Source organism: Aristolochia californica, unplaced genomic scaffold (assembly GCF_029961685.1).
Source record: "Aristolochia californica isolate CCGP_79_NKW_82.1479 unplaced genomic scaffold, dmAriCali1.0.hap1 SCAF_13, whole genome shotgun sequence".
Classification (NCBI taxonomy): Eukaryota; Viridiplantae; Streptophyta; class Magnoliopsida; order Piperales; family Aristolochiaceae; genus Aristolochia; species Aristolochia californica.
The window spans coordinates 16481697-16495756 of record NW_027181804.1 but is presented as its reverse complement, the minus strand read 5'-3'; positions in this window follow the sequence as shown (position 1 = coordinate 16495756).

The window sequence follows — 14060 nt, the reverse complement described above, 5'->3', positions numbered from 1 at the left end:
TTGCCTATCCATCAAAATCATAGATACTTTTTTGAATTATCTCTCACAGCATTTGTGCATTTCCATTTTGGATGTTCGATTGTTTTTCAAATCCAATCTTGTTCCACTTTTCTCGTAAACAAAACAATCACAACAAAACGAAAATTTTAGAGTTCATGTATGCTAAAAATTTGGAAAACTATAAAAAATATAAGTGAAGAAAATTATTTTCATGCACTAAAAATGAAATCCAAAGTTTTGTTGTCCATGTTTGGGAAATTCCACTAGTACAACCCCTAATAACTTGGTGGAATTTTATAAGAAAGAGATTTCTAATTGATCCAAAAATGTTTTAAATGTGGTGGATATGCATGCCATAAACATGTTGAAGATGCAAATAACCTAATGATCCAAAAATTTCACGGAGTAGAAAAAAAAAATTCTTAAGCTCACGTGTGGTTGGATATTTACCTTAGCCAAAGAACCCACTTTTTGCCTATCCTTCAAAATCACAGATTCTTTTTGGAATTATCTCTCCCAGCATTTATGCATTTCAAATTTAGAAGTTCAATTTTTCTTCAAATCCAAACTTGTCCCACTTTTCTCATAAACAATACGATCACCACAAAATGAAAATTTTAGAGTTCATGTATGCAAAAAATTGGAAAACTAAAATAAATGTAAGTGACGAAAATTATTTCATGCACTAAAAATGAACTCCAGAGTTTTCTTATCCATGCTTGGGAAATTCCACTAGTACAACCCCTAATAACTTGGTGGAATTTTATAAGAAAAAGATTTCTAATTGATCCAAAAATGTTTTAAATGTGGTGGATATGCATGCCATAAACATGTTGAAGATGCAAATAACCTAATGATGCAAAAATTTCACGGAGTTGAAAAAAATTAAATTCTCAAGTTCACGTGTGGTTGGATATTTACTAGAGACAAACAACCCACTTTTTGACTATCCTTCAAAATCACAAATACTTTTTGAAATTATCTCTCTCAGAATTTGAGCATTTCCATTTTGGATGTTCGATTTTTTTTCAAATCCAAAATTGTCCCACTTATCTCGTAAACAAAACGATCAGAACAAAATTAAAATTTTAGAGTTCATGTATGCAAAAATAATTTGAAAACTATAATAAATGTACTTGAAGAAAATTATTTCACGCACTAAAACTGAACTCCAATGTTATGTTATCCATATTTTGGAAATTCCACTAGTACAACCCCTAATAGCTTGGTGGAATTTTATAAGAAAGAAATTTCTACTTGATCCTAAGATGTTTTAAATGTGGTGGATATGCATGCAAGAAACATGTTGAAGATGTAAATGACATGATGATCCAAAAATTTCAAGGAGTAGAAAAATATTAAATTCTCAAGTTAACGCGTGGTTGGATTTTTACCGAAGCCAAACAACCCACTTTTTCCCTATCCTTCAAAATCACCGAAACTTTTTGGAATTATATCTCTCAGCATTTGTTCATTTTCATTTTGGATGTTCGATTTTTTTTCAAAGCCAAACATGTCCCACTTTTCTCGTAAACAAAACGATCACAACAAAATGAAAATTTTAGATTTCACATATGCAAAAAAATTTGAAAACTTTAATAAATGTAAGTGAAGAAAATTATTTCATGCACTAAAAGTGAACTTCAAAGTTTTGTTATCCATTTTGGAAAATTCCACTACTACAAACCCTAATAGCTCTGTGGAATTTTACATGAATGAGATTTGTAATTGATCCTAACATTTTTAAATGTGGTGCATAGGCATGCCAAAAACATGTTGACTATGTAAATGACCTAATGATCCAAAAATTTCAAGGAGTACAAAAGAATTAAATTTTCAAGTTAACGTGTGGTCGGATATTTACTAGAGGAAAGCAACCCACTTTTGCCTATCCTTCAACATCACAGATACTTTTTGGAATTATCTCTCTCAGCATTTGTGCATTTCCATTTTGGATGTTCAATTTTTTTTCAAATTCAAACTTCTACCACTTTTCTCGTAAACAAAATGATCACAACAAAATTAAAATTTTAGAGTTCAAGTATGCAAAAAAATTTGGAAACTATAACAAATGTTAGTGAAGAAAATTATTTCATGCACTAAAAATGAACTATAAAGTTTTGTTATACATGTTCGGGAAATCCACTAGTACAACCTCTAATAGCTAGGTGGAATTTTAAAAGAAAAAGATTTCTAATTGATCCTAACATGTTTTAAATGTGGAGGATATGCATGCCATAAACTTGTGGAAGATGCAAATTACCTAATGATCAAAAAAATTCAAGGAGTAGAAAAAAATTAAATTCTCAAGTAACGCGAGGTTGGATATTTACCAGAGCCAAACAACCCACTTTTTGCCTATCCTTCAAAATCACAAAAACTTTTTTGAATTATCTCTTTCAGCATTTGTGCATTTCCATTTTGGATGTTCAATTTTTTTTCAAATCCAAATTTGTCCCACTTTTCTCGTAAACAAAATGATCACAACAAAATGAAAATTTGAGAGTTCATGTATACAAAAAAAATTGAAAACTATAATAAATGTAAGTGCAGAAAATTATTTAACGCACTAAAAATGAACTCGTAAGTTTTGTTATCCTTGTTTGGGAAATTCCACTAGTACAACCCCTAATAGCTTCGAGGAATTTTATAAGAAACATGTTTCTAATTGATCCTAACATGTTTTAAATGTGGTGGATATGCATGCTAGAAACATGTTGAAGATGCAAATGACCTAATGATCCAAAATTTCAAGGAGTAGAAAAAAATTAAATTCTCAAGTTAACGTGTAGTTGGATATTTACCAGAGCCAAACAACCCACTTTTGCCTATCCTTCAAAATTGCAGATACTTTTTGGAATTATCACTCTCAGAATTTTTGGATTTTTAATTTGGATTTTGGATTTTTTTCAAATCCAAACTTATTCCACTTTTCTGGTTAACAAAATGATCACAACAAAATGAAAATTTTAGAGTTCATGTATGCTAAAAAAATTGAAAACTATAAAAAATGTAAGTGAAGAAAATTATTTCACGCACAAAAAATGAACTCCAAAGTTTTGTTGTCCATGTTTGGGAAATTCCTCTAGTACAACCCCTAATAGATTGGTGGAATTTTATAAGAAAAAGATTTCTAATTGATCTAACATGTTTTAAATGTGGAAGATATGCATGCAAGAAACATGTTGAAGATGCAAATGTCCTTATGATCCTAAAATTTCAAGGAGTTGAAAAAAATTAAATTCTCAAGTTCACGTGTGGTTGGATGTTTACCCGAGCCAAACAACCCAGTTTTTGCCTATCCTTGAAAATCACAAATACTTTTTGGAATTACCTCTCTCAGCATTTGTGCATTTCCATTTTGGATGTTCGATTTTTTTTCAAATCCAAACTTGTCCCACTTTTCTCGTAAACAAAACGATCACAACAAAATGAAAATTTTAAAATTCATGTAAAAAATTGGAAAACCATAAAAAATGTAAGTGAAGAAAATTATTCCACGCTCTAAAAATGTACTCCAAAGTTTTGTTGCCCATGTTTGGAAAATTCCACTAGTAAAACCCTTAATAACTTGGTGGAATTGAATAAGAAAGAGATTTCTAATTGATCCTAACATGTTTTAAATGTGGTGGATATGCATGCCATAAACATGTTGAAGATGCAAATGACCGAATGATCCAAAAATTTCACGGAGTAGAAAAAAAAAAATTCTTAAGTTCACGTGTGGTTGGATATTTACCAGAGCCAAAGAACCCACTTTTTGCCTATTCTTCAAAATCACAGGTTCTTTTTGGAATTATCTCTCCTAGCATTTGTGCGTTTGAATTTTAGAAGTTCAATTTTTTTTCAAATCAAACTTGTCCCACTTTTCTCGTAAACAAAACGATCACAACAAAATGAAAATTTTAGAGGTTATGTATGCAAAAAAAATTTGAAAACTAAAATAAATGTAAGTACAGAAAATTATTTCATGCACTAAAAATGAACTCCAGAGTTTTCTTATCCATGTTTGGGAAATTCCACTAGCACTACCCCTAATAGCTTGGTGGAATTTTATAAGAAAGAGATTTCTAATTGATCCTATCATGTGTTAAATGTGGTGGATATGATTGCCAGAAACATGTTGAAGATGCAAATGACCTAATGATCCAAAAATTTCAAGGAGTTGAAAAAAATTAAATTCTCAAGTTCACGTGTGGTTGGATATTTACCAAAGCCAAACAACCCACTTTTTGACTATCATTCAAAATCACAAATACTTTTTGGAATTATCTCTCTCAGCATTTGAGCATTTCCATTTTGGATGTTCGATTTTTTTTCAAATCCAAAATTGTCCCACTTATCTCGTAAACAAAACGATCAGAACAAAATTAAAATTTTAGAGTTCATGTATGCAAAAATAATTTGAAAACTATAATAAATGTAAGTGAAGAAAATTATTTCACTAACTAAAAATGAACTCCAAAGTTTTGTTATCCATGTTTTGGAAATTCCATTAGTACAACCCCTAATAGCTTGGTGGAATTTTATAAGAAAGAGATTTCTAATTGATCCTAACTTTTTTTAAATGTGGTGGATATGCATGCGAGAAACATGTTGAAGATGTAAATGACATGATGATCCAAAAATTTCGAGAAGTAGAAAAATATTAACTTCTCAAGTTAACGCGTGGTTGGATTTTTACCAGAGCCAAACAACCCACTTTTTCCCTATCCTTCAAAATCACAAATACTTTTTGGAATTATCTCTCTCAGTATTTGTTCATTTTCATTTTCGATGTTTGATTTTTTTTCAAAGCCAAACATGTCCCACTTTCGCATAAACAAAACGATCATAACAAAATGAAAATTTTAGAGTTCATGTAAGCAAAAATATTTGAAAACTGTAATAAATGTAAGTGAAGAAAATTATTTCATTCACAAAAAATGAACTCGAAAATTTTGTTATCCATGTTTGGGAAATTCCACTAGTACAACCCCTAATAGCTTGGTCGAATTTTATAAGAAAGAGATTTCTAATTCATCCTAACATGTTTTAAATGTGGTGGATATGCATGCCAGAAAGATGTTGAAGATGTAAATCACCTAATGATCCAAAAATTTCACGGAGGAGAAAAAAAAAATTCTCAAGGTCACTTAAGGTAGGATATTTACCTGAGCCAAACAACCCACTTTTAGCCTATCCTTCAAAATCACATATTCTTTTTTGAATTTTCTCTCTCAGCATTTGTGCATTTCCATTTTGGATGTTCAATTTTTTTCAGATCCAAACTTGTCCCACTTTTCTTGTAAACAAAACGATCACAACGAAATGAAAATTTTAGAATTCATGTATTCTAAAAAATTGCAAAAGTACAAAAATGTAAGTGAAGAAAATTATTTCACGCACTAAAAATGTACTCCAAAGTTTTGTTGTCCATGTTTGGTAAATTCCACTAGTACAACCCCTAATAACTTGGTGGAATTTTATAAGAAAGAGATTTCTAATTGATCCTAACATATTTTAAATGTGGTGGATATGCATGCCATAAACATGTTGAAGGTGCAAATGACCTAATGATCCAAAAATTTCATGGAGTAGAAAAAAAAATTCTTAAGTTCACGTGTGGTTGGAATATTACCTAAGCCAAAGAACCCACTTTTTGCCTATCCTTCAAAATCACAAATTATTTTTGGAATTATCTCTCCCAGCATTTTTGCATTTCAATTTTAGAAGTTCATTTTTTCTTCAAATCCAAACTTGTCCCACTTTTCTCATAAACAAAACGATCACGACAAAATGAAAATTTTAGAGTTCATGTGTGCAAAAAAAATTTGAAAACTAAAATAAATGTAAGCGAAGAAATTTATTTCATTCACTAAAAATTAACTCCAGAGTTTTGTTATCCATGTTTGGGAAATTCCACTAGCACAACCCCTAATAGCTTGGTGGAATTTTATAAAAAAGAGATTTCTAATTGATCCCAACATTTTTAAATGTGGTGCATATGCATGCCAGAAACATGTTGACTATGTAAATGACCTAATGATCCAAAAATCTCAAGGAGTAGAAAAAAATTAAATTCTCAAGTTAACATGTGGGTTGATATTTACCAGAGCCAAACAACCCACTTTTTGCCTATCATTCAAAATCACAGATACTTTTTGGAATTATCTCTCTCTGCATTTGTGCATTTCCAATTTGGATGTTCAATTTTTTTTTCAAATCCAAACTTCTCCCACTTTTTTCGTAAACAAAATGATCACAACAAAATGTAAATTTTAGTGTTCATGTATGCAAAAAAATTTGGAAACTATAATAAATGTTGCTGAAGAAAATTACTTCATGCACTAAAAATGAACTCCAAAGTTTTGTTATCCATGTTTGGGAAATTCCACTAGTACAACCCCTAATAGCTTGGTGGAATTTTAAAAGAAAGAGATTTCTAATTGATCCTAACATGTTTTAAATGTGGTGGATATGCATGCCAGAAATTTGTTGAAGATGCAAATTACCTAATGATCCAAAAATTTCATGGAGTAGAAAAAAATTAAATTCTCAACTTAATGTGTATTTCGATATTTACCAGAGCTAAACAACCCACTTTTAGCCTATCCTTCAAAATCACGGATACATTTTGGAATTATCTCTCTCAGCATTTGTGCATATCCAGTTTGGATGTTCAATTTTTTTTCAAATCTAAACTAGTCCCACTTTTCTCGTAAACAAAACGATCACAACAAATAGAAAATTTTAGAGTTAATGTTTGCAAAAAAAATTGAAAACTATAATAAAGGTAAGTGAAGAAAATTATTTCACGCACTAAAAATGAACTGCAAAGTTTTCTTATCCATATTTGGGAAATTCACTAGTACAACCCATAATGGCTTGGTGGGATTTTATAAGAAAGAGATTCTAAATGATCCTAACATGTGTTAAATGTGGGGGATATTCAATGCCAGAAACATGTTGAAGTTGCAAATGGCCTAATGATCCAAAAATTTCAAGGAGTAGAAAAAAATTAAATTCTCAAGTTAACAAGTGGTTGGATATTTACCAGAGCCAAACGACCCACTTTTTGCCTATTCATCAAAATCACAGATACTTTTTGGAATTATCTCTCTCAGCATTTGTGCATTTCCATTTTGGATGTTCGATTTTTTTTCAAATCCAATCTTGTTCCACCTTTCTCGTAAACAAAATGATCACAACAAAATGAAAATTTTAGAGTTCATGTATGCTAAAAAATTAGAAAACTTTAAAAAATGTAAGTGAAGAAAATTATTTCACGCACTAAAAATGAACTCCAAAGTTTTGTTGTCCATGTTTGGGAAATTCCACTAGTACATCCCCTAATAACTTGGTGGAATTTTATAAGAAAGAGATTCCTAATTGATCCTAACATGTTTTAAATGTGGTGGATATGCATGTCATAAACATATTGAAGATGCAAATGACCTAATGATCCAAAAACTTCACGAAGTAGAAAAAAAAAAAAATTCTTAAGTTCACGTGTGGTTGGATATTTACCTGAGCCAAAGAACCCATTTTTTCCCTATCCTTCAAAATCACAAATTCTTTTTGGAATTATCGCTCCCAGCATTTGTGCATTTCAATTTTAGAAGTTCAATTTTTCTTCAAATCCAAACTTGTCCCACTTTTCTCATAGACAAAACGATCACAACAAAATGAAAATTTTAGAGTTCATGTATGCAAAAAAATTTGAAAACTATAATATATGTAAGTGAAGAAAAATATTAAATGCACTAAAAATGAACTCCAGAGTTTTGTTATCCATGTTTGCGAAATTCCACTAGTACAACCCCTAATAGCTTGGTGGAATTTTATAAGAAAGAGATTTCTAATTGATCCTAACATGTTTTAAATGTGGTGGATATGATTGCCAGAAACATGTTGAAGGTGAAAATGACCTAATGATCCAAAAATTTCAATGAGTTGAAAAAAATTAAATTCTCAAGTTCACGTGTGCTTGGATATTTCCCAGAGACTAACAACCCACTTTTTGCCTATCGTTCAAAATCACAAATACTTTTTGGAATTATCTCTCTCAGCATTTCAGCATTTCCATTTTGGATGTTCAATTTTTTTTTCAAATCCAAAATTGTCCCACTTATCTCGTAAACAAAACGATCACAGCAAAATTAAAATTTTAGAGTTCATGTATGCAAAAAAAAATTGAAAACTGTAATAAATGTAAGTGAAGAAAATTATTTCATGCACCAAAAATGAACTCCAAAGTTTTGTTATCCATGTTTTGGAAATTTCACTAGTACAACCCTAATAGCTTGGTGGAATTTTATAAGAAAGAGATTTCTAATTGATCCTAACATGTTTTAAATGTGGTGGATATGCATGCCAGAATCATGTTGAAAATGTAAATGACATGATGATCCAAAAATTTCAAAGAGTAGAACAATATTAAATTCTCAAGTTAACACGTGGTTGGATTTTTACCGGAGCCAAAAAACCCACTTTTTCCCTATCATTTAAAATCGCAGATACTTTTTGGAATTATCTCTCTCAGCATTTGTTCATTTTTATGTTGGATGTTCGATTTGTTTTCAAAGCCAAACATGTCCCACTTTTCTCGTAAACAAAACGATCACAACAAAATGAAAATTTTTGAGTTCATGTATGCAAAAAATTTGAAAACTTTAACAAATGTAAGTGAAGAAAATTATTTCATGCACTAAGAATGAACTCCAAAGTTTTGTTATCCAAGTTTGGGAAATTCCACTAGTACAAACCCTAATAGCTTTGTGGAATTTTATACGAAAGAGATTTGTAATTGATCCTAACATTTTTAAATGTGGTACATAGGCATGCCAGAAACATGTTGACTATGTAAATGACCTAATGATCCAAAAATTTCAAGGAGTAGAAAAAAATTAAATTCTCAAGTTAACGTGTGGTTGGATATTTTCCAGAGCAAAACAACCCACTTTTTGCCAATCCTTCAACATCACAGATACTTTTTGGAATTATCTTTCTCAACATTTGTGCATTTCCATTTTGGATGTTCAATTTTTTTTCAAATCCAAACTTCTACCACTTTTCTCGTAAACAAAACTATCACCACAAAATGAAAATTTTAGAGTTCATGTATGCAAAAAAATTTGGAAATTATAACAAATGTTACTGAAGAAAATTATTTCATGCACTAAAAATGAACTATAAAGTTTTGTTATCCATGTTTGGGAAATTCCACTAGTACAACTCATAATAGCTTGGTGGAATTTTAAAATAAAGAGATTTCTAATTGATCCTAACATGTTTTAAATGTGGTGGATATGATTGCCAGAAACATGTTGAAGATGCAAATGACTTAATGATCCAAAAATTTCAAGGAGTTGAAAAAAATTAAATTCTCAAGTAACGCGTGGTTAGATATTTTCCAGAGCCAAACAACCCACTTTTTGCCTATCCTTCAAAATCACAGATACTTTTTCGAATTATCTCTTTCAGCATTTGTGCATTTCCATTTTGGATGTTCAATTGTTTTTCAAATCCAAACTTGTCCCACTTTTCGCGTAAACAAAACGATCACAACACAATGAAAATTTTAGAGTTTATGTATGCAAAAAAATTTGAAAACTATAATAAATGTAAGTTAAGAAAACTATTTCAAGCACTAAAAATGAACTTCACAGTTTTGTTATCCATGTTTTTGGAAATTCCACTAGTACAACCCCTAATAGCTTGGTGGAATTTCATAAGAAAGAGATTTCTAATTGATCCTTACAGGTTTTAAATATGGTAGACATGCATACCAGAAACATGTTGAAGATGCAAAATCACCTAATTATCCAAAAATTTCAAGGACTAGAAAAGAATTAAATTCTGAAGTTACCGAGTGGTTGGATTTTTACGAGAGCCAAATAACCCACTTTTTGCCTATCCATCAAAGTCATAGAAACTTTTTGGAATTATCTCTCTCAGCGTTTGCGCATTTTCGTTTTGGATGTTCGATTTTTTTTCAAATCCAAACTTGTCCCACTTTTCTCGTAAACAAAACGATCACAACAAAAAGAAAATTTTAGAGTTCATGTATCCAAAAATATTTGAAAACTCAAATAAATGTAAGTGAAGAAAATTATTTCACGCTTTAAAAATGAATTTCAAAGTTTTGTTATCCATGTTTTGGAAATTCCACTAGTACAACCCCTAATAGCTTGCTGGAATTATATAAGAAAGAGATTTCTAATTGATCCTAATATGTTTGACATGTGGTGGATATGCATGCCAGAAATATGTTAGTGAAGAAAAATTTTATAGTTCATGTATGCAAGAAAATTTGAAAACTAAAATAAATGAAAGTGAAAAAAATTATATCATGCACTAAAAATGAACTCCAATGTTTTGTTATCAAAGTTTGGGAAATTCCACTAGTACAATCCCTAATAGCTTGGTGGAATTTTATATGAAAAATATTTCTATTTGATCCTAACATGTTTTAAATGTGGTGGATATGCATGCCTAAAAAAATTTTTAAATGCAAATGACCTTATGATCCAAAAATTTCGAGTAGAAAAAAATTAAATTCTCATGTTAACGCGTGGTTGGATATTTACCAATGACAAACAACCCCCTTTTTTCGTATCCTTCAAAATCACAGATACTTTTTGGAATTCTTTCTCTCAGCATTTGTGCATTTCTATTTTGGATGTTCGATTTTTTTTCAAATCCAAACTTATCCCACTTTTCTCGTAAAGAAAACGATCACAACAAAATGAAAATATTAGATTTCACTTAAGCAAAAAAAATGAAAAATATAATAAATGTAAGTGAAGAAAATTATTTCATGCACTAAAAATGAACTCCAAAGTTTTGTTATCCATGTTTGGGAACTTCCACAAGTACAAATCCTAATAGCTTGGAGAAACTTTTTGAGAAAGAGAATTCTAATTGATCCTAACATGTTTTAAAAGTGGTGGATATGCATGCCAGAAACATGTTGAATATGCAAATGACCAAATGATTCAAAAATTTCAAGGAGTAGAAAAAATTTAAATTCTCAAGTTAACGCGTGGTTGGACTTTTACTAGAGCCAAACAACCCACTTTTTGTCTATTCTTCAAAATCACAGATACCTTTTGGAATTATCACTCTCAGCATTTGTGTATTTCGATTTTGGATGTTTGATTTTTTTTCAAATCCAAACTTGTCTCTCTTTCTCGTAAACAAAATGATCACCAAAAAAAGAAAATTTTAGAGTTCATGTATGCAAAAAAATTTGAAATCTATAATAAATGTAAGTGAAGAAACTAAAAATGAACTCCAAAGTTTTGTTATCCATGTTTGGGAAATTCCACTAGTACAACCCCGAATAGCTTTGTGAAATTTTATATGAAAGAGCTTTCTAATTGATCCTAACATGTTTTAAATGTGGTGGATATGCATGCCAGAAACATGTTGAAGATGTAAATGACCTAATGATCCATAAATTTCAAGGAGTAGAAAAAAACAAAATTCTCAATTAATGTGTGGTTGGAAATTTACCAGAGGCAAACAACCCACATTTTGCTTGTCCTTCAAAATCAAAGATACTTTTTGGAATTATCTCTCTCAGCATTTGTGCATTTCCATTTTGGATGTTCAATTTTTTTTCAAATCCAAACTTGTCCCACTTTTCTTGTTAACAAAACGATCACAACAATATGAAAATTTCAGAGTTCACGTATGCAAAAAAATTTGAAAACTATAATAACTCTAAGTGAAGAAAATTATTTCATGGACTAAAGATGAACTCCAAAATTTTTTTATCCATGTTTGGAAAATTCCACTAGTAAAACCCCTAATAGCTTGGTCGAATTTTATAAGAAAGAGAATTCTAATTGATCCTAACATGTTTTTAATGTGGTGGATATGCATGCCAGAAACATGTTGAAGATGCAAATGACCTAATGATCCAAAAATTTTCTAGTGTAGAAAAAATTAAATTCTCAAGTTAACGTGTGGTTGGATATTTACCAGAGCCAAACAATCCACGTTTTGCCTATCCTTAAAAATCACTGATACTTTTTGGAATTATCTCTCTCATCATTTGTGAATTTCCATTTTGAATGTTCAATTTATTTTCAAATGCAAACTTGTCCCACTTTTCTCGTAAACAAAAAAATCACAATAAAATGAAAATTTTAGAGTTCATGTATACAAAAAAATTTGAAAACTATAATAAATGTTAGTGAAGAAAATTATTTCACGCACTAAAAATGAACTCCAAAGTTTTGTTATCCTTGTTTGTGAAATTCCAAAAGTACAACCCCTAAAAAGGTGAAATTTTGTAAGAAAGAGATTTCAAATTGACCCTTGCATGTTTTAAATGTGGTGGATATGCATGCCAGAAAAATGTTGAAGAAGCAAATGACCTAATGATCCAAAAATTTCAAGGAGTAGAAAAAAATTAAATTCTCAAGTTAATGTGTGGTAGGATATTTACAAAAGCCAAACAACCCACTTTTTGCCTATCCTTCAAAATCAAAGATAATTTTTGGAATTATCTCTCTCAGCATTTGTGCATTTCCATTTTGGACGTTCAATTTTTTTTCAAATCCAAAGTTGTCCCACTTTTCTCGTAAACAAAACGATCACAAGAAAAAGAAAATTTTAGAGTTCATGTAAGTGAAGAGAATTATTTCACGCACTAAACATGAACTCCAAAGTTTTGTTATCCATGTTTGGGAGATTGCACTAGTAAAACCCCGAATAGCTTTGTGGAATTTTATAAGATAGAGATTTCTAATTGATCCAAACATGTTTTAAATGTGCTGGATAGGCTTGCCAGAAACATGTTGAAGAAGCAAATGACCTAATGATCCAAAAATTTCAAGGAGTAGAAAAAAATTAAATTCTCAAGTTAATGTGTAGTTAGATATTTACATGAGCCAAACAACCCACTTTTTTCCTATACTTCAAAATCACATATAGTTTTGGAATTATCTCTCTCAGCATTTGTGCATTTCAAATTTGGATGTTCAATTTTTTTTCAAATCCAAATTTGTCCCACTTTTCTTGTAAACAAAACGATTACAACAAAATGAAAATTTTAGATTTCATGTATACAAAAAAAATTGAAAACTGTAATAAATGTAAGTGAAGAAAATTATTTCACACACTAAAAATGAACTCCAAAGTTTTGTTATCCATGTTTGGAAAATTCCACTAGTACAACCCCTAATAGCTTGGTGGAATTTTATAAGATAGAGATTTCTAATTCATCCTAACATGTTTTAAATGTGGTGGATATGCATGCCAAAAACTTGTTGAAGATGCAAATGACCTAAAGATCCAAAAATTGGAAGGAGAAGAAAAAAATTAAATTCCCAAGTTAACGCGTGGTTGGATATTTACCAGAGCCAAAAAGCCCACTTTTTGCCTATCCTTCAAAATCATAGATACATTTTGGAATTATCTCTCTCAGCATTTGTGCATTTCCATTTTGGATGTTATATTTTTTTTCAAATCCAAACTTGTCCTACTTTTCTAGTAAACATAACAATGACAACAAAAAGAAAATTTTAGAGTTCATGTATGCAAAAAAAATTGAAAACTATAATAAATATAAGTGAAGAAAATAATTTCATGCACTAAAAATAAACTCAAAAGTTTTGTTGTCCATGTTTGGGAAATACCACTAGTACAACCCCTAATAGTTTGGTGGAATTTTATAAGAAAGAGATTTCGAAATGATCCTAACATGTTTTAAATGTGGTCGATATGCATTCCAGAAACATGTTGAAGATGCAAATGACCTAATGATACAAAAATTTCAAGGAGCAAAAAAAAATTAAATTCTCAAGTTAAGGTGTGGTTGGGTATTTACCAGAGCCAAACAAACCACTTTTTGCCTATCCTTAAAAATCACAGATACTTTTTGGAATTATCTCTGTCAGAATTTGTGCATTTCCATTTTGGAAGTTATATTTTTTTTTTCAAATCAAAACTTGTCCCACAATTCTCGTAAACAAAACGATCATAACAAAATGATAATTTTAGAGTTCTTGTATACCAAAAAATTTGAAAACCTTAATAAATGTAAGTAAAGAATATTATTTCATGCA